The sequence below is a fragment of the Mustela nivalis genome (assembly GCF_964662115.1).
Source record: "Mustela nivalis genome assembly, chromosome: 13".
NCBI lineage: Eukaryota > Metazoa > Chordata > Mammalia > Carnivora > Mustelidae > Mustela > Mustela nivalis.
The window spans coordinates 50842581-50862456 of NC_139032.1; the positions used below are offsets into that span (position 1 = coordinate 50842581).

At 39.6% G+C, this 19876-nt stretch overlaps 1 long non-coding RNA gene across 2 annotated transcripts in view; it reads right to left on the reverse strand.

Moving 5' to 3' along the window:
• LOC309847039 overlaps positions 1-19876 on the reverse strand; it is a 327810-nt gene that overhangs the window by 112688 nt on the left and 195246 nt on the right. For both annotated transcript variants that reach the window (XR_014302274.1, XR_014302275.1), the window contains one exon: positions 4410-4576. This is a non-coding gene — a long non-coding RNA (uncharacterized lncRNA). The remainder of the gene's footprint in view (positions 1-4409; positions 4577-19876) is intronic.

Consider the following 19876-nt stretch of genomic DNA (forward strand, 5'->3'; position numbering starts at 1 on the left):
CTGCCTTTGGCTCAGGTCATGATCCCAGGGTTCTGGGATCAAGTCCCACATCAGGATCCTTCCTCAGCAGGAAGCCTATTTCTCCCTCTCCCACTTCCCCTGCTTGTGTTCCCTCTCCCACTGTGTCTCTCTCTGTCAAATAAATTAATAAAATCTTTTTTAAAAAAGCAAGATTAAATGCCAATACTAAGAATCTCAGAATAATTAAACTCTAATTAAACTATAGAAGAAGCCATTCAAATTAGAATACATAATACATGATAACATTTATATGAAAGTCTAAAAAGTAAGCTGAATCTATGGTGAGAACAGATCAATAGTTGCCTGGGGAGAAAGCAGTAAGGTCCAGGAGGGAAGGATTACCCAGGGGCACAAGAAAATTCAGGGAAATAATAGATATGTTCATTTTCTTATTTGAGGTAATAGTTTCAGGGATCTATTCATATGTCAAACTATAAACTTTAAATAAATGCAATTTATTTTATATGTATTTTACTTCATTAAAACTCTTAATAAATGAAAGAATGAATAAATAATAGCTAGATAGTTGGGTAGATAGGTAGATAGATGGATAATACACTGGCAGTGCAATATTACTGTCAGGTAAAACAAAGGCAAAATGCATTAACAGAGATCTAGAGTAGTACGACAAAAAAATAAGATAGAAACTCACAAACTAAACATATAGTCATAGACTGATATGCACCTAAGAACATATTTCTAAATATTTAAAGCACAAACTGAATTACTAGAAGAAATTATTAAATTCACAAATATACTGGGACAATTTTAAATTCATACCAGAAACTAATAGATCAATTATTAATTAATCTAAAATTTTATTTAGAACACATTTATAAAAATAGATCAGATAATAAATCATACATAGAAAAACTCAACCAAAACAAAAATATCACTGATGTTTTCTAATTCTAAATGTTTCTTCATAAAAATATTTGTTTAGAAAAGATAAATTAACTTTTAGATATTGAAAAATACAAATGGTGTTGGGAAAATTGGACAGCCACATGCAGAAGAATGAAGCCAGACCATTTCCTTACACCACATACAAAAATAGACTCAAAATATACGAAAGACCTCAATACAGGCAGCAAGCTCTTCAACCTCAGCTACAGCAACTTCTTCCTAGAAACATCGCCAAAGGCAAGGGCAGCAAGGGCAAAAATGAACTATTGGGACTTGATCAAGATCAAAAGCTTTTGCACAGCAAAGGAAACAAGTCAACAAAACCAAAAGACAATTGACAGAATGAGAGAAGATATTTGCAAACGACATATCAGATAAAGGGCTAGTATCCAAAATCTATAAAGAACTTATCAAACTCAACACCCAAAGAACAAAGAATCCAGTCAAGAAATGGGCAGTAGACATGAACAGACATTTCTGCAAAGAAGACATCCAGATGGCCAACAGACACATGAAAAAGTGCTCAACATCACTTAGTATCAGGGAAATACAATTCAAACCACAGTGAGATACCACCTCACACCAGAATGGCTAAAGTCACCAAGTCAGGAAACAACAGGTATTGGTGAGGATGCAGAGAACGGGAACACTCCTATACTGTTGGTAGGAATGTAAGCTGGTGCAGCCACTCTGGAAAACAGGGTAAAGGTTCCTCAAAAAGTTGAAAATAGAGCTACCCTATGACCCAGCAATCAAACTACTGAGTATTTACCCTAAAGATACAAATGCAGTGATCCAAAGGGGCACATGTACCCCAACGTTTATAGCAGCAATGTCCACAATAGCCAAACTATGGAAAGAACCTAGATGTCCATGAAGAGATGAATGGACAAAGAAGAGGTGGTATATATATACAATGGAATACTATGCAGCCATCAAAAAATGAAATCTTGCCATTTGCAACAATGTAGATGGAACTACAGGGTATTATGTTAAGAGAAATAAGTCAATCAGAGAAAGACAATTATTATATGATCTCACTGATAGGAGGAATTTGAGAAACAAGACAGAGGATCACAGGGGAACATAAAACAAGACAAAACAAGAGAGTGAGACAAAGCATAAGAGACTTTTAATCTCAGGAAACAAACTGAGGGTTACTAGAGGGGAGGAGGTGGGAGGGATGGGGCAGCTGGGCAATGGACATTGGGGAAGGTATGTGCTATGGTGAGTGCCATGAATTGTGATCAATCACAGACATGTACCCCTGAAACAAATAATATATTATATGTTAATTTTAAAAAATTACAAAGCCTGTCAGTAGATCAGCAGTTGCTAATGTTAAGCCTCATAGCAATAGCTGTCAGTGTGCTTTGTGTTTGTTTGTTTACATTATAGATATGTACATATATATTTGCAGAAAGATTTGTCAAGAGAGGAAAATCACCCTTAATGATCCACTCCAGTATAATTTAAGCTCTGAAGTCTTCATGTTCAAATTTTCTTTAAAATAAATATGGTTTCCAATTTAAAGAAATAGTCTAATTCATCAGTTAAAGGTAAATTACAAGGAAAAAATTTTTAAATATTCTGAAATTAGTTTAAAAAAAGAAAGTCTCTCCTTGAAAATTCTACAAAGCAGCCAAAGAAATTCTTGGAGAAAATATGTAGCTCTAAATGTATTCCTTTAAAAAAGATAGTGCCAGTAAATCAATTTAACATTTAAATCAACTACCAAGAAAAGAAATTAAAAGCTAATCTAGTAATTTTAGAAAAAAAGAAATTAGAAAAACAAAAGCAAAAATTCAAGAAAATAACCTTTTTTTTAAATTTCTTTCTTGATCAAGACCCATAGAATGTGCAAATCTCTGGGAAGGTTGATCAATGGTTTAAAAAAAAAAAAAAAAAGATAAAAAGATAGTAGGGTCTTAAAAAGAGCCATAAGTTAGAGAAGCCTGGCTGGTTCAGTCAGTAGAATATGCAATTCAGTCTCAAGGCTGTAAATTCAAGCCTCTTGAAGTTTTCAAGATAAAAATCTTAGGGGAACCTGGGTGGCTCAATGGGTTAAAGCCTCTACCTTCTGCTCAGGTCATGATCCCAGTGTCCTGGGATAGAGCTCCACTTCAGGCTTTCTGTTTAGCAGGAAGCCTGCTTCCTCCTCTCTCTCTCTCTCTGCCTGCCTCTCTGCCTACTTGTGATCTCTGTCAAATAAATAAATAATTTTAAAAAAAAAATCTTAAAGAAAAAGGGGGTCATAAATTATTTAATAACTTTTAAAAGATATTTAATAACAGTATTACTAGAAAAACTTTAGATCAAGAAAATTAAAAACTTGATAATTTTCAATAAAAATATAGATTATACAAATTAAAATATTTTAAAACCTGATTTTTAAAAATCACAAAAAATAAAGTATAAGTAAAAAATATCTTTTAGGGCGCCTGGGTGGCTCAGTGGGTTGAGCCGCTGCCTTCGGCTCAGGTCATGATCTCAGGGTCCTGGGATTGAGTCCCGAATCGGGCTCTCTGCTCGGCGGGGAGTCTGCTTCCTCCTCTCTCTCTCTGCCTGCCTCTCTGCCTACTTGTGATTTCTCTCTGTCAAATAAATAAATAAAATCGTTAAAAAATATATATATATCTTTTAACAAAAAGCCAATAGGCCTAAAATAGTTTCTCAGGATAGGTCATCTTTATTCCAAAAAGTCAATTCCAAAAAAATGGAAAAACAAGAATCACAACATGAACACAAAGAAGGAAAACTAGTCATTTCAGTAAATGAAAAAAAAAAAAAAAAAAACTGCTGACATAAATAATAAGTTAGGCCTGAAATGAAATGTCCTTAAATTTACAAGTGGTCTCAATCAAACAGAACAAAGAGTAACCACATATTAAATGATGAGAATATATACTTTAACCCATGAACAGTAAGATAAGCAAGGATGTTTGTTTACGATCAGTAGTCAACATGAATTAAAATTCCTAAACAACAAAAAAAAAGGAAGAAAAGATAAAAATTGAGGGAAGAAAAAGAGAAAACAGAGTCATTATTTGCAGGCAAAAAATAAAATAAAATAAAATAACCAACAACAACTATACACTTAAAAAAATCCGAGAAACTTCATAGAAACTACTAGAAATTGTTCTATAAAATTGCTAAGTATACCATCAATACAAAAATACTGTGTTGTATATTCCCAATTACCAATTTTTTAAATCAAATAAATGTTTTAAGATAAAATATAACTCTCAAAAATTAAAAAAAGAAAGAAAAAATTACTTTTTATAGGAGAAAGGTGAATAAGTATAGGGATCAAGCCAGGATCATAAACATCTCGTTAACAGAAGTGACAGAAAGAGCAAAAGCAAGGGAAGGAAGAAAGTTATCAAAAAGAAAACGAAAATGGAAAGAGTCCCAACACTGAAGAAAGTTTCCAAACAGAGTAAGACCACTGATTTATCTCACACAATGCTTGAAAGACTCACAAGAAAACACAAGTCCTAGGATGCCTGGGTGGCTCAGTGGGTTAAGCCTCTGCCTTCAGCTCCGGTCGTGATCTCAGGGTCCTGGAATCGAGTCCTGCATTGGGCTCTCTGCTCGGCAGGGCGCCTGCTTCCTCCTCTCTGCCTCTCTGCCTACTTGTGATCTCTCTCTGTCAAATTAAAAAAAAAAAAAATCTTTAGAAAAGAAAACACAACTCCTTAGTATTACAGAAATCAGAGATTATGAGAAACTTTGTAAGCTTCTGCGGGAATGCAGAGGATCAATTTCACATGTAAAAAATCAAGAATCATAATATGAGGCTCAGGCTTGTTAACAATAACAAAATGAAATCTTAAAGACAGTATATGGATACCTTACACATTCCAAAGTAAAGATATTTCTGATTCAGTGATGAGGTTAGCCACTGGAGGATGTATTCAAACAAAATATGGTAGTCAATCAAAGATCATTGTAGATATTCCAAGTAGAAATGCTTTCATAGGGACACCTGGGTGGCTTAGTCTGTTAAGCGTCTGCCTTTGGCTCAGGTCATGATCCCAGGGACCTGGGATCAAGTCCCACATTGGCCTCCTTGCTCAGTGGAGAGCTTGCTTTTCTCTCTGCCTCCTCTGCCTGCCACTCTGCCTGCTTGTGCTCTCTCTCTCTCTGACAAATAAATAAAATCTTAAAAATAAAAAAAAAAGGAAGAAAGGTTTTAATAAAGGGAATTAGAAAATTACACAACCAATGGATAGGGTGCCTATGTGGCTCAGTCAGCTAAGCTTCTGACTTTTGATTTTGGCTCTGGATATGATCTCAGGGTCATGAGATGGAGCCCCACTGCAGGGGGTGGGTCCCCACTCAGTGGGGAGTCTGCTTGAGATTCTCTCTCTCCCTCTGTCTTTACCCTTCCAGCTCCCACCCCTGCTCTCTCACATGCATGCTTCTCTTTCTCTAAAATAAATAAATAAAACTTTTTTAAAAGGAAAATTACATAACTGATAGAAATGCTTGGGAACTGGGTTCAGAGAAAGTGTTGAATTCCATCTCAGTTGCTTGCAGACCCCAGGGTAATTCTCAAGAGCTTCCCACTTCTACCTACAGTCTGCACGGAACTGCCATCAGAGAATTATGTTTTCTATTTTGCCTTTCAAAATTTCCTGAGAATACTCTCTTTGGTAGAGTCTACCCCAAAATTATGAGAAAAAGCTTTCTGGAAAATGGAGTTTCAAGCTCCTGCCATGCAATGCAGGGGAAAATATTAAAAAGGATGACAGTGACATTTCCCATATGAAAGAGACTCTGTCACAGGAAGAGGAAGACATGGAACTGAGACAGGCCAGTGGGAGAGAAGGGAGGGGGATTCCCAGATTCCCACAGAGAGAGTATCTAGGGGACAGCCAAACAGCAGGTCCACTACAGATCAAAGGAAGAGGGCCAAGAAATGTAGCAATGATATCACTGAGAGAAAAAAAAAAAAAAAGGAAAACTCAATGGCTCAACTATAAGCAATATTTACATAATTCTCATGTCAGCTAAAAACTAGCATTCAATTTTGTGTCACTGAAATCATAAATAATTCACATGTCCAGAAACGGATACTGAAAATTTTCAGTATGTTCAGAAAACGAAATATTATAGAGCAACTAGTGAATAAACTAGACGTGTGTACTGACATGGTTAAGTCTCACTAACGTGAGATGGATCATGAAAATAACAAGTTGAAGTACGTTACTTTTGATGAAAATACTTAAAACAATATCATCCACTATTTGTGGTTGCCTACATCTTATTACAAAGTAAAAGATAGGGACTGGATAGTCACAAAATTTATGATGGCAGTTGAAGAGAAGGAAACACGGATGAAAAGAGAAAGGTAATATTTCCTAATACAAGGGGAATACAGGGGAATTTTCATGTGGTTACTTATTTTTTTTAATTATTTGAAAAAAAAACGTATTACCTATAATGCCCTCATCTTGGGTAGTGAGTACATGATGTCTGTCGCAGTGTCCTTTAAATAGTTCTGTTTATCTTCTCGATTGAAAACAAGGATTTCAAAAAGCAATTTACCTATCCTGCTCCTTGATAACCACAGAAGTCATATCTCTAGGAGATAATTCAGGAGGAATGTGGTCCATCATGTTGTGATCAAGCAATTTAGATCAGTTCTTTCTATTTCAGACTTTCTGAACTACAGACTCATAAGGAAGTGCAGTAAACACCACTATTGCCTATTAATAGCTCAGCCTCCTACAGGCACATCCTCCCATTAAGAACACTTTCCTCTGCCAGCATCCAAACAAGGTAATGACGATAATAACAAACATTTCTAGACAATTTGCCAGGCACTTGCAGAGCTAACTTTTACTGGGTGTTTAATGCATCAGGAAGTGTTAGGTGCTTTCACAACCATTGTCTTATATGACCTCCTCAGAGCCCCTATAGCAGGACATAATAAAAGAAAGGCAAGCTTTAGAACAGGTGAATCAGAGTCCGAAACTTTGCTCCATCCCCTACACTCCTTGGGACCTTGGAGCTACGACATTATCTCTGATCCAGTTTTCTCATATATAAAACAAAGAGAATTTGCCTGCCTTTCAGGTAAAGGTCAAATGAAATAGCATCTAAGAGGAGCCTAGCATGGTACCTAAGTAGGACCTCCGTGAATGTTACCTCTCCATTTTATAGACGAAGAGACCAAAGTTCTGAGGGTTTCAGTGATGTGACCTTGGCCACACAAAAATAACAGAATCAAGGAGGCACAGCAATTAAGAGCATGGACTGTAGAGCAGGCTATCTGGGGTTCAAATCCCAGCTCTGCCACCTATCAGCTGAGTAACCGTAGGCAGGTTGTTTAATGTCTCTGCGCCTTAGTTTCCCCCTTATGTAAAATGAGAATTATTAAGGTAACTATGTCCTAGGAATGTTATGAAGATTTTATAATCAACTATTTGAAACAACCTGACATATAAGAAAGCACCGTGTAATTTCATTAATAATTGGTAACAAATAAGTCACACACTCGCTATACGGAAAATTCATACTCCACGACAGGACATGTGGAGTTGCTCTTTGCACTGCCCTCTGGCTGCCTTAGCCAGCAGGGGCGGTCATATGTGGACACTCCGGTTTCGGGGGCTGGGGTGCATCTCTTACCAAGTGTTAGGAGAAGAGTGGTGCCTAAAAGAAAGAGGCTATGGGTGATGCTCTTTTCAGCTCTTTGTGGTTTTTTTTAAGAAGTTTCAACTAAGCCGATCAACAAGTACAGAGGAGCTAAATCTTAAGATTTCACTACAATCCTAAGCTCAGAGGCTTGCCTTGGAATATGGACAAGTCTCTGTTCCTCCATGACACGTCCTTTTCCCTTTTACCAGCAGCAGTGAGGACTTGCTGGCACCGAGTCCCCATTACCCTCTTCCTGAAGGGCATGCATAACTCACTTAATTGCTTCACACTACAGTACACTGCTATTTAGAACCAGTCTGTTTCTTTCCGTTGTAACAGCATGGAAATAAATAAGCAATTTTCATACATTAGGAAACATAAGCATGCCAGCGTCTAATTCATACTTATGTGATTAATAAACCAGAGCACTTAGATGAAACACAGCGCACCACACAAACACTATCCCATTAGAGCAGCCGTTGGAGTGTGAGATATTACCCACAGTGGTCTCACGGCTGGACCCAGTAAACAGCCCCAATATGGAAACTCAGGGAACTTTCCTATCCTAGAGTGGATGCTCTCCTTTAGGTTGAAAAATGAAAGGTGAGAAATGGAGAGCCAACTTTCCTGCTTTTGTAAGTGGGATTGGCTCTGCGTAAGCTAGGAGCCGTTTGCATGATTCTGAGCAAATCTATTTTCGGTGCCTTATTTATTAATGGACAGAAAAGCCAGCCTGAAAATGAAATTGATTTTATTCACTTAGGATTTTATACTCCATTGCACAACCACAACCCAGCAAATTCTTCATTAAGAGAGATAATTACTTTAATGAAGATTAAATATAATTTAAAATTCACATTTATCTTTATCTACCTAAAGCAGGTCAGAATTAACCTAAAATGGTTCGGGAAGAGTAGGAAGGAATAAGTTTCTCCAAAAAGTCTCCATCTGCTTATATAAAGGTGAGTCTGGTCTGACAGTCATCCCTGCCTTTCTTCCTCTTTCTCTTCTTCTTCTCGTTTCATCCATTAGTGTCTCCCGCATCAAGCCCAAATCAGACCTTCTGCTTTCTAATAATCTTAATGTGGGGATGTTTGGCAGAGGCAGCAGGATAGCAGCAATTAATATTCTGGGATGTTCAATGATCTATGAAAAGCTATATCTATGATGGGCATATGGGGGGAAAACACTAAGATCAGAGAAGTAGCAGGTTGATTTTAGAAATGTTCTCCCTCCTCGCAGCAGAGTGTTTCCATTCCACCGGCCAATGAGAGGAAGCCAAGAATGATACTGAATTGATCGGTATCACTCATCGTTTCATGTGGTGTTAGAATTGCTCCTCATTAATGGCATTTGAGCATTATTGTGGAAAGAGCTTAGGAGACTTAAAAAAAAAAAAGGAGTTTAACTTCTTCACTTCTCTGAGTCTGGGACTCCTCATTTGTAAGACGGGACTAATACTGCCCACCTTGAGCTCAAAAGATTTAGAGCACCTGGCGTTAGGGATTAATCCTAACTGTAATATACTGCCTGTCGTGTCGTAAGTTTTCTTCTAAAACCTCCAAAACACAGTACCAATGACCCAGTAATCCCTAGGTGACAGCAACACTTGGTTCTGCAGAAGTGACCAGTGAGTTTTGCCCCAGGCTGTTGCTGTTCCTGACCTAAGCGGTGGCACAGACTAAAGGAGGGGAACAGGGAAGCACAGACCCAGCACAGCACAGTTAGGCAAAGCCCTGAGTGTGTATCATCGTTCATTGTCCAGGGAGGAAAATGAAGTCTAGTTTAGTGGGAAGATACAACAGGCTTCCAGAGGCAGTATTTCAAATGATGGTTCTCATTTACTGAATACCGATGGGACATGACACATTACATACATTATCTTATTTAATGAGTGTAACTATATAGTTTATCATCCGAATCAGGACACTTTCAGAGTCAAAGGGAATATTGTTAATACTTACATCTAGACAGCAAGTGTAAACCTGGATGGTCCTGGGCAAGCCAATTGTGTGGCTGCCCCATGTTTAATCGACGTAATCACTCTATGACATAGAAAACATTCCCCATTTCGCAGAAGGACACCGATACAGAGTGGTTAAAAGTAACGACCCGAGCACATTCAAACTACCAAGGGGCAGACCCACGGTCAAAACCCCAGCCTGTAAAATGCCAGAGCTCCTTCCCTTGAACAGGCTCCCCCTCCTTGAAACCCTTGCATCACAATATCAGCTGCCAAATAACAGCATTAATTTTGTTTTGAAACCCTGCCTTTATTGAGTGAATACCATGTTTCAAGTTCTAGGTCATGGCTTCCAAATGCTATCAAAAAAAGAGGGCAAAAATGGGTGATGAGAAAGCAAAATGACGCCATGAAAGGCAGTCTTATCCTAATGAGCGTCCAGTTCTTTCTGAGACACAACAGCCTGAATACCAGTGGCCTGAGCTAAGGCTTATTCAAGCATGGAGAAGGACTGTCAGCGGGGGGGGGGACGTCAATAAGCCTCCTTCTCCATGTGCCGCTCTATATTCTCGTGCACCCAATGAATTCCTTGATCTAGATCAACTTGCTGCTGATATTTAGTGATCTGCAATCACAAATAAATTTGACTTATTCCTAGAACATGCTAGGAGCTATTCTCCACACCCCACCCCCGAAAAAGAACTGAATAGATATAAAAATGTAGAGAGATGCTCAACATTCAGGTCTCTCTATAATGTTTCTCTAGGTGAAAATGATGGGCACCACGTGCCCATCCTTTGGCACCCCCTTCCAGTCACTGTCTGAGCTTCCCTTGTCTCTTAAACACCAGAAGGGTGGCCAGTCGGGCCTAGTTCGGAAGCTAACTGCATTGGCAGAGATAATAGAATTTCTCTTTTAGCGGAGAAACAATAGCTCAAACTAGTCATAGGTGCCAAGCATCCTTAGTCACGATCCCTAATGAAAGACCATCCTCAGAGACCAAGTATGTTCCTGACCCCAGGAGGGGGTGACCAGGTATTTTGTTGATTCTGTGAAAGCTCCCAGCTTGGGACACAATAAGAATCCTAAATCAGAATTCGATTCCATTTCTCTGAGCGTGTGTGACCTTAGCAAAACAGCCAAACACTCTGAGCTGCAGATTTCCCAACAAGAAAACATTGCTTCTCAAATGTTAGTGGGTTGAACAATTACCTGTAGGGCTTGTCAAGCTCAAGGAAATATAACTCAATCGCTATTTGGTTAAAACCCATTCCAGGGGCCCTCCCTTGGAGATTCTGATATATTAGGTCTGGTGTAGAGGCTGAGAATTTGCATGTCTCGTAAGTTTTCAAGTCATGGTGATGATGATGATGTCCACGGACCACAGTCTGAATAGTAATAAGTTGTATCAGTAATGCCAAGCTCACGGTTCATGTGAAAATAGGAAGAGATGTGCTGATCTTCAGCAGAGCTGCTGACTCACAATGCCTTTCCATCAGCATGCATATGGCGAAAAGAAGATGAACAAAAGTCTAAGAGTATGAGTAGGAATAAAACTTGGGGACACTTAATCATTCCAGACATGCCAGGTACAGGATTTAATTATATCCCAATCCCCACTGTTACAATCCATTCTATGCAGCAATACAAATGGGGTGAACTGACCCTAAGGACACTTCTCTGGGTTTTGTTTTTTAGACACAGAACACATCTTTTTGGTCACAAATTCCATTCGCCCCTTTAGGCTCAGCGGCATCTCCATGGCGTTCAAACCCTATCTCCAATCATCTTAACTCCTACTTAAAAAATTAAACATAAATCTTCCCACGAGAACAGCTCTCAAGCAATAGGTAAAGCGATATTTACTTCGCTGAAAACAGGATTCCCCTGTTAGACCAACTGTCAACACCGCGATCAGCCAGAGTCCTTCAGTCTGTCCTTGTCGAATGCAGCATGGTAATCAGGGAACGCGCTCCCTCCTCCTCCTCCTCCTCCTCCCCTCCCTTCTTTCTGGCTTTCTCTCCTCACGACATTATTTAATCTCTCCGCTGCAGCTTCTTGGGATTAGCTACAGCATCTATTAATAGTTTTACTTCTGTTTACAGTTCCAAGGGGAGAAAAATGGCTCATTCCTTCTCTCCAATCTTGAAGATGCGTCTTATTGCAGCAGGAGGAAGACGCACGGCCCCGTGAATAACCTATTTCCACAATCATTCCACTGTAAAGATGTTAATGTGCTTCTATGCCGAATGGATCCATTTAATAGGCAGAACAAGTTGGATATAAACTCTTTAATTGCTTTCAGCACACCGATTATCTTCCTGTGTCACCTATTGTATAATGCAAAAATGTTAACAAAAGCACTTACTGAAGACATTATTGGGAATTAAAAAACAAAGAACCATCAGTTGTCACTAAATATGCCTTTCATGTTCCCAAATGAAATGCATTTGCGCACTCAAGAAATAGGATAGGAATGTGCAGGCCTGCCATTGTCAGATGCAAACATCTTCATTAGATTTTGATCCAGCTGCTGCAAGATCTATAAAAAGAGCTATCAAAGCCTGCAACTCATTATTGGTTATTTCAGGAAAACTTCAAAAAATCCATCCCCAAACCTGCACGGATCTTTTCTGACAACTTCCCTGGGCTGGGCAGTTGGTTTGCAAGGAGCCGCGTCAGGAGCTGCGTCAAAAACCTCTGCCCAGATGGCCGCCTGTGATGCCTGAATGCAAGAAGCCGCGGCCGCAGAGCCCACCTGTGTTCCGGGGCACTTAGGCTGTAAGTCTCTGCCTATCACCTCCCAGATCTCCTGTTCCAACCAAATGTTATCTCCTTAAAAGCATATAAGTGAAAGTAGCCAAACTCGGGTCTTTATAGACCAAAACGGAAAGATTAATATATGCGATGTCTCCTAACATCCTTTCTTGGTTGCAATAAATCTTCTGATGCATATTGGCAGTCAGCTCATTTCTAGCATGTTATTTTCTGCAGAGGCTATTTTAAAAGAGGAAAAAGACTTGTAAGGGGAGTCAGCAGGGAAGGGAAAGAAGAAAGGAAAGGAAAAAGAGAACAAGTCGGGGTTCTGGGGATCGGCTATAGAGAAGGTTAAAGGACGTAATGCATGAAGTGTCAAAATTACCCGCAATCCTTCCTTTGAATTCTGCTGAAACAGAAGGGACCCTACAAAGACTAAAGAGTGTTCATATTAATCACAGTCCCTGGATCTTGACTTGGGGACCTCTTCAGCCAGGCCCAGGTCTCCGGAGGCTTCTGATGGACACCAAACAACTCACAGAGAACAACTGTCAGAGCTGTCACTGTCACTTAGAAAGGGCTCTTTCCCCTCTTGGTCTATATGTCTTTCTATTCATGACAAAGAGAAATGCAAATTGTGATCACTCTTATTCAACCTTGGTAAACAAGGAGGGAGGAATACTCCAGACCCCTAAAGCAATCTGCTTGAAAGATTTTTGACTTTGGGGCACCTGACTGGCTCAGTCAGTAGAGCATGTGACTTTTTATCAGGGTCCTGAGTTCAAGTCCCACACTGGGTGTAGGGCCTACTTAAAAAAAAAAAAATCAAAGATTTTTGGTTCTGTTTTTAATTTACCCACCAAATTGTCTGTCTTATGGTCAAAAGTAAATTGAAATGCTCAAGATATTGATGTGATTTCATATCCATTATTTGAATTAGGTACAAGAGCTCACTGGGGCATCAGTTTATTATATTATATTGTTATTAAAGCTATTACCCAAATCTTAATGCTCTGGAGGCCCACAATATGTTTTTTTCTTACATATACCATTCTTACTCCTTCCAAACATGACCTTTTCTATGCTCTCTTCAGCAGCACATATACTAAAATTGGAAATAATATACAGAGAAGATTAGCGTGGCCCTTGTGCAAATTCATGAAACATTCCATACTTTTTCAACTAAACAAATAATAAGGTTTATTAATCTTTTTAAAAGGCATTTTAATTTTTTTTTTTTTTAAGTAGGCTCCATGCCCAGTGTGGAGCCCAGCACAGGGCTTGATCTCACACAGTAAGATCAAGACCTGAGCCAAGACCAAGAGTCGGACACTTAATCAGCTGAGCCACCCAGGTGCCTGAATTTTTTTTTAAGTATTTTTTCTAAGATTTTATTTATTTATTTGACACAGAGAGAAAGCCAGAGAGGGAACACAAGCAGGGGGAGTGGGAAAGGGAGAAGCTGCAGAGCAGGGAGCCTGATGTGGGACTCAGTCCCAGGACCCTGGGATCATGACCGGAGCCGAAGGCAGACACTTAACAACAGAGCCACCCAGGCGCCCTAAGAAAGTATTTTAAAAATAACTTGTCTGCAGTGCTTTAGCAATTGTCGTCCCTCCTGCTGACTGCCTTAGTCAATGGAGTCACGCTGATAAGAATGGCAGAGATGGAGGTCCATGCTTCCTCCCACCAGAGTGGGATTTTGAGTTGGGAACCCACTGCAGCTGGACAATCTTTCTAAAATGTGAACCGGATCATGAGGCTCCCCTGTGTAACACCATTCAGTGATTTCCTACTGCCCTTCAGATAAAATCACATCCCTGCTGTGTGGCTCCAGGCAAGTTATTAAACCTCATTGTGGCTCAATTTCCTCTTGTATAAAATGGTGATAATAATCGTGAAGAAAATATATGTAAGGCACTTAGCACAAAGTTAATAAATGCTCACTATTATTATTATTATTGATATTATCTCACCGACCATGTTCCTTTTCAGTTTCCCCTTCACCCTGACAGCCATTCTCAACAATGAGTTCCTCAACTCCCATGGGCTTTCTCGCTTTTATGCCTTGACCTGCGGTTCTCTTTCTGTTTGCAACACCCACTTTTTCCTCCTGGCCTTTGGCCAGTTTTATTGCTAATAATTTACAAGCTGTCAGCTTAAATGCATATTATCAAGATGGCCTTCCCTGACCGTAAGGTCAGGTTTGCTTACCCCAATATATGCATGCAATGCACACTTCCTCTACAGTAATACACACCATACATTACTGTAACATTTTGCCTGACTGAAGGATCTATAAAGGACCCAAGGTTAGATTCGCCTTGCTCCCCACTTTTTCAGTAGCAAGCGCAAGTGGGGGGGATTAGATTATAATGCAATGGACAAAGAATCTCATTGGATTACAATGACAAAAGATTAGTCCTTGATCACACTGAAATAATCACAGGATGACTCCACCGTGTTTTCATGCTGAGCGCCAAGCTGATGGACACCCCACGCCTTGGAACATTGCTGATCTCGTGGTAGAGAGAAAGGGAACACAATAATCCTCTTAAAACTCCCCAGCAGCAGTGGCTCATCGGATTCCCCCTCACATTTTATTGGCCAGGGCAAGTCACATGGCAAAGCCCGACTAACTTATGTCAATCAGGGGGGGCATCCTTGTGTGGAAAACGCACAACAAACAGGGACCCTACAATATTCACTAAATGGTTATAGATGCTAAAACTGAGCTCAATGAAGGTTAGTTCAATGAAATGTTTCTTTGCTTCAAGCTGACAAACCTAAACCCCACACCAACTAAAATCTTGCCAGAAACTTCTCTGTTATTCAAAGAGATACTTGTTTCTTGAAATTTTTGACTTTAAAAATCACTCTCCTTTCAGTCATGGGGCCATGTTTTCTGCCACAGGCACCGGCTGCCTATGTCTGTGGTCACAGTTTATAGGTCATACCAGTACACCACATTGGAGGAAAGAAGGATAATTAGATTCAACAGCATCCACACCGTCCCCATAATTTGTTTGCTTACTCTATGCAAGTTAGTCATCCAGACAGATGAGGTAACATCCAGTCTCACAGGGTTATCCAGTGAAAAGGGAAACTTGGAGATCCGTTCCTCTAACCCTTAGGTAACACGCAAAAAAAGAGCTGAGTGATTTGCCAAACAGTAGCACAGCCAGGATTAAAATACGAATTGCCAGTTTTAAAACAAGTGCTCTTTTGAAATAAGTCAATCAGAAAAAAACAATTAGCATATGATCTCTCTGATACAAGGAATTTGAGAGGCAGGATGGTGGTGGGGAGCTATGGAGTGTAGGGAAGGAAAATATGAAACAAGATGGGATCGGGAGGGAGACAAACCATAAGAGAATCTTAATCTCACCAAACAGAGGGTTGCTGGCGGGGGGGTGGGGGGGGGGGTCGGGATAGGGTGGCTGGTTTATGGACATCAGGGAGGGTATGTGCTATGGTGAGGGCTATGAAATGTATAAGCCTGATGATTCATAGACCTGTAACTCTGGGGCAAATAATGTATTATATGTTAATAAAAAATAATTTTTTAAAAAAGTGCTCTTTTAATTATAGCATAACCTTGCCATAAGGAGGCACCAAATGTGAATGATTGCAAGAGGTCACCATTGAACAGATGAGGAAACTGAAACCCAGGGGTAAAGTGACTTTCTCAAAGCTACCCACATTATTAGTTCTATTTTGCCTGACCGCACAGAAGCACAAGGAAATCTAAGTTGTTTCAGCATCTAGGATGGTACCTGCTCTTCACTGAAGGCTCAGAGAAATGGTTCATGAACTGAACTGAATTGATTGAATTGAATTGAGTTGAACTGAAATCACAGAAAATGTAGAGATGCTTTTCTTTTGCTCTACCCTTGCTTTCATTTCCCCTGGAGTTTTAAGCTTGCCAAACCAGCAAGTTATACACCAACAACTATGATTTTGCTAGCTTCTCCTCTATTAATATCCTTGTTCCCTGTTCCTTCCGTATGTATAACTACCAACCTTCTCTGAGCAGAAACAGATTAATACCTGGAAATCTTGTCATCTCATGACATTTATAGAACAATATAGGATCTGGAAAGCAAAATCAACAATTATAAGGGCCCTGAAAGATCATTAGACAAAGAACTTTATTCCCTCTGAGTTAAGCAGGTCAGTTAAAAAAGTGACATAACCCAGATGTTCTTAAGCCACAGGAACAAATGCTATTAAGTAACTGTCTCTCGACAACTAAGTGATATGTACGAGGAATGGGAATTAAATTTGGAGAGAGAATACAGATTCTGGCTGGGCTCCAGGGCTGAAGGATATTAAATAAGAAAGAAACAATAGCACTGTCAAGTCTAATTGTTTAAAACATAAAACTCTTTCCATATGTCTCGAGACAAACAGAGTTGCATAGCATCGGGATGCACTGTGAAGTCAAGCAAAGAGAAAGAACAGCACGTACCATTTGGAATGAAAAACTGATTTGTGGGGAATTTGACTCTGCTTCTCCCCCCTTCTCCTCATGTTCCACCCAGGCACGTAGACATTTGAAAATAGCTATAGGAAACACCATGAAGTCTCTTTTTTTGTACGAGATTTGACTATAAAATGAGAAATGATGGGCTTTGTGGTCATACAGAATTTGGTTCCAACCCTGACCATACTCCTTCTTGTTATGTGACCTGAGGCTCAACTTTCTGACCTATAAGCAGAGATTATATTCTTATGGTGCAAGGATGTGTTTAGAATTAAATGAGATAATCCATAATAAAGTCACTAGCATTTGATAGGCATTCATTATGATATACCTTCTTTACGCTTTCCTTTAAACAATGGAGATGCAATCATCCACATAGCGGCTCCATATAATTCTGTGATGAAATGAGAACAATTTTTCACTCATTGACAATAAATTGAGAGATGCCTGCATCTCATCTCTTTGATTAACGAACACAGATTTACTGAGAGCACTATTCACAGGCAAAGCTCAGCGGTAGGTATGATAAAGGTCACAAAGTGTTCTTAGGAAAAATGTATGAAATGAAGGCATTAGCTCAAGACTCCTTTTGTCATTTATGACTTCAAGCAATCAAGAGTATCTGGTCTTTAAAGTATTTTTACTAAAAAAATAAGTATTTTTATTTATGGAATGTATGAGTTCAGTATAGAGAAATGATGAAAAAAAAAAAAGAAAAAAATACTTAAGGTACCTGGGTGGTTCAGTTGGTTAAGGGACTGCCTTTGGCTCAGGTCATGATCCTGGAGTCCCAGGATCGAGTCCCACCTTGGGTTCCCTGCTCAGCAGGGAGTCTGCTTCTCCTTCTGACCCTCTCCCGTCTTGCGTGCTCTCTCATTCTCTCTCAGATGAATAAATAAAATCTTAAAGAAAAAAAACAACTTAGACTCTAGCTAGAATTAGTGAGTTTTATTTCATACTACATTTGTCGGATACTATGTTTCTAAGGAGTTTTGTGTTACAGGTATGTATCTGTATCTTTGTCTGTATCCATAAAAGCCACAGAAAGAGTACTGTGCTTGGGGTTCAAGCCCTGCCCTCCCATATTCTAATGGGAAGAATTGTCCTTGTGTTGTAGCTGGAATCTCGATTTCCTCACTGTATAATTAGATTTCCCTAATAGATTTCCTAAAGTCACTGCCATATGTAGAAGTTAAAATGTAGCATAAAACACTTGTGACTCTTCACTACTGTACTGTGTGCATGTGTGTATGTGTATTTATGAAAAATATGTTCCTTGCCAACAACACAACTCTACAGCAATTTCATGAAGATAGCTAGCGTCACATGAAAGCAATTTCACATAATACACTAAGTTGTCAATAAATGAAAAGTTCTCAGAAGACTCAAACTGCTGTTTCAGTATTTCCTAGGACAGGCCAGAGATGGTTTTGAGGCTAACACCAGAGCTCTTCTCCTTTGGTCCCTTAGGGCTACTATGGTTCACAGGGATGATGATAGGCCAGTTGGATGCACAGAGTTTTGGAGGTTTAATTGATCTCATGATGCCTTACCTGTGCTGCAATTAAAACCCCACCTCAAGACTACTGAGGGCAGGAAAAATTCCAGGAAGATTTTACGGAAGAGGCACTGCCCAATGTTACAGTACTTTTTTTTTTTTTCTTTGACAGAGATCACAAGTAGGCAGAGAGGCAAGCAGAGAGAGGAGGAAGCAGGCTCCTGCTGAGCAGAGAGCTCGACGTAGGGCTCGATCCCAGAACCCTGAGATCATGACCTGAGCCGAAGGCAGAGGCTTAACCGACTGAGCCACCCAGGTGCCCCTGTTACAGTACTTTTGACCTTCACCTCCCAACTCCCCCTTGACCTCATCACTAAAACAACATAAATTCCACTGCAAATAACTAGAATCATTAACACCAGAACCAGGAGGGGGAGGCTTGGGAAGCTCGCATTGTCAGCAGTCTCATCATCTTTATGACCTCCTAGCGCTGCAAAAATCACTCAATGGAGCCCTACATACTTCACATTTCTAACTACTCCAAATTCCCGGTGTGTCTGGATATTTTAATTTCTCATATATTATTTATAAGGACCTGCACCCATATATCAAACAGCCTTTTTTAATATAGCTTTTACAACAAAAATTGAAAATATACATTCTTTTCCTGTTCCACAATTATTGCAATCTAATGCAGAAATTTGCCCTGATAGAAAAAAAAAATACAGAATAAGGAGAAAGGTATTTTCCATCATAAAAATTTTAACTTGGAGAAGAAAAAGGGCAATTACATAAACAAGTCAATTCAGCCTTAGGGAACGTGTAGCTCACACAGATTTCTGATTGAAAGCCAGCTGATAAAAGGAGAAGAAACAGATTTAAACTCTTGCTGCATAATTCATCCCACCCCTGTTTGAATATTAAGTCTCGGTGTGATTATTACTAGGTTCTTGTTATAACATTCATTGACCTCTTCAACAAATGACCCACACAATGCCTACTGACTCCGAATCTCTACATACGAAGACAGCTTCACGTTTATTTTCAAAATAGAACTGAAACGTGACACAGGTGATTTCAATACAGGTGTTGCTCAAAAGACACCGTGTATGTCCGTGGTGCCCACAGTCACAGGAGAAGTACTTGACGTGGGTATTGGCAACATCTTCCCCATCGCCATCCCTACCCCCACTCCCCAACTGCCCCTTTAGTGATGTTGTTGCATACACATGTAATGCTCTTAGGTTCTTTTGTCCCATACTCCATGCCATCCTGGAATCCTGAGCCTCCTAAATGATCTGTTCAGATTTGCATACGTGAAGGATCATCCTTTGTGCAGTGAAGTTCTGCAGGCTTCTAACAGATATGCAGGGTCCTGTATTCATCCTTACAGTGTCATAGAGAATGGCTCTAGCTAGCCTTCGGATTGTGTGCTTTTGCATCAGGCAGCGGCTTTAGCGGGTGCAGTGTCCTCCAGTGGCTGCTTTGTTCAATCTAATTGTCATTAAGCCTCAGAGCAAAAGACAAATAACAACTATTGACTTGGGAGGTAACAGTTGTAACCAAATATCTGTCTGTGCCTTTCTCTGGGGATGTA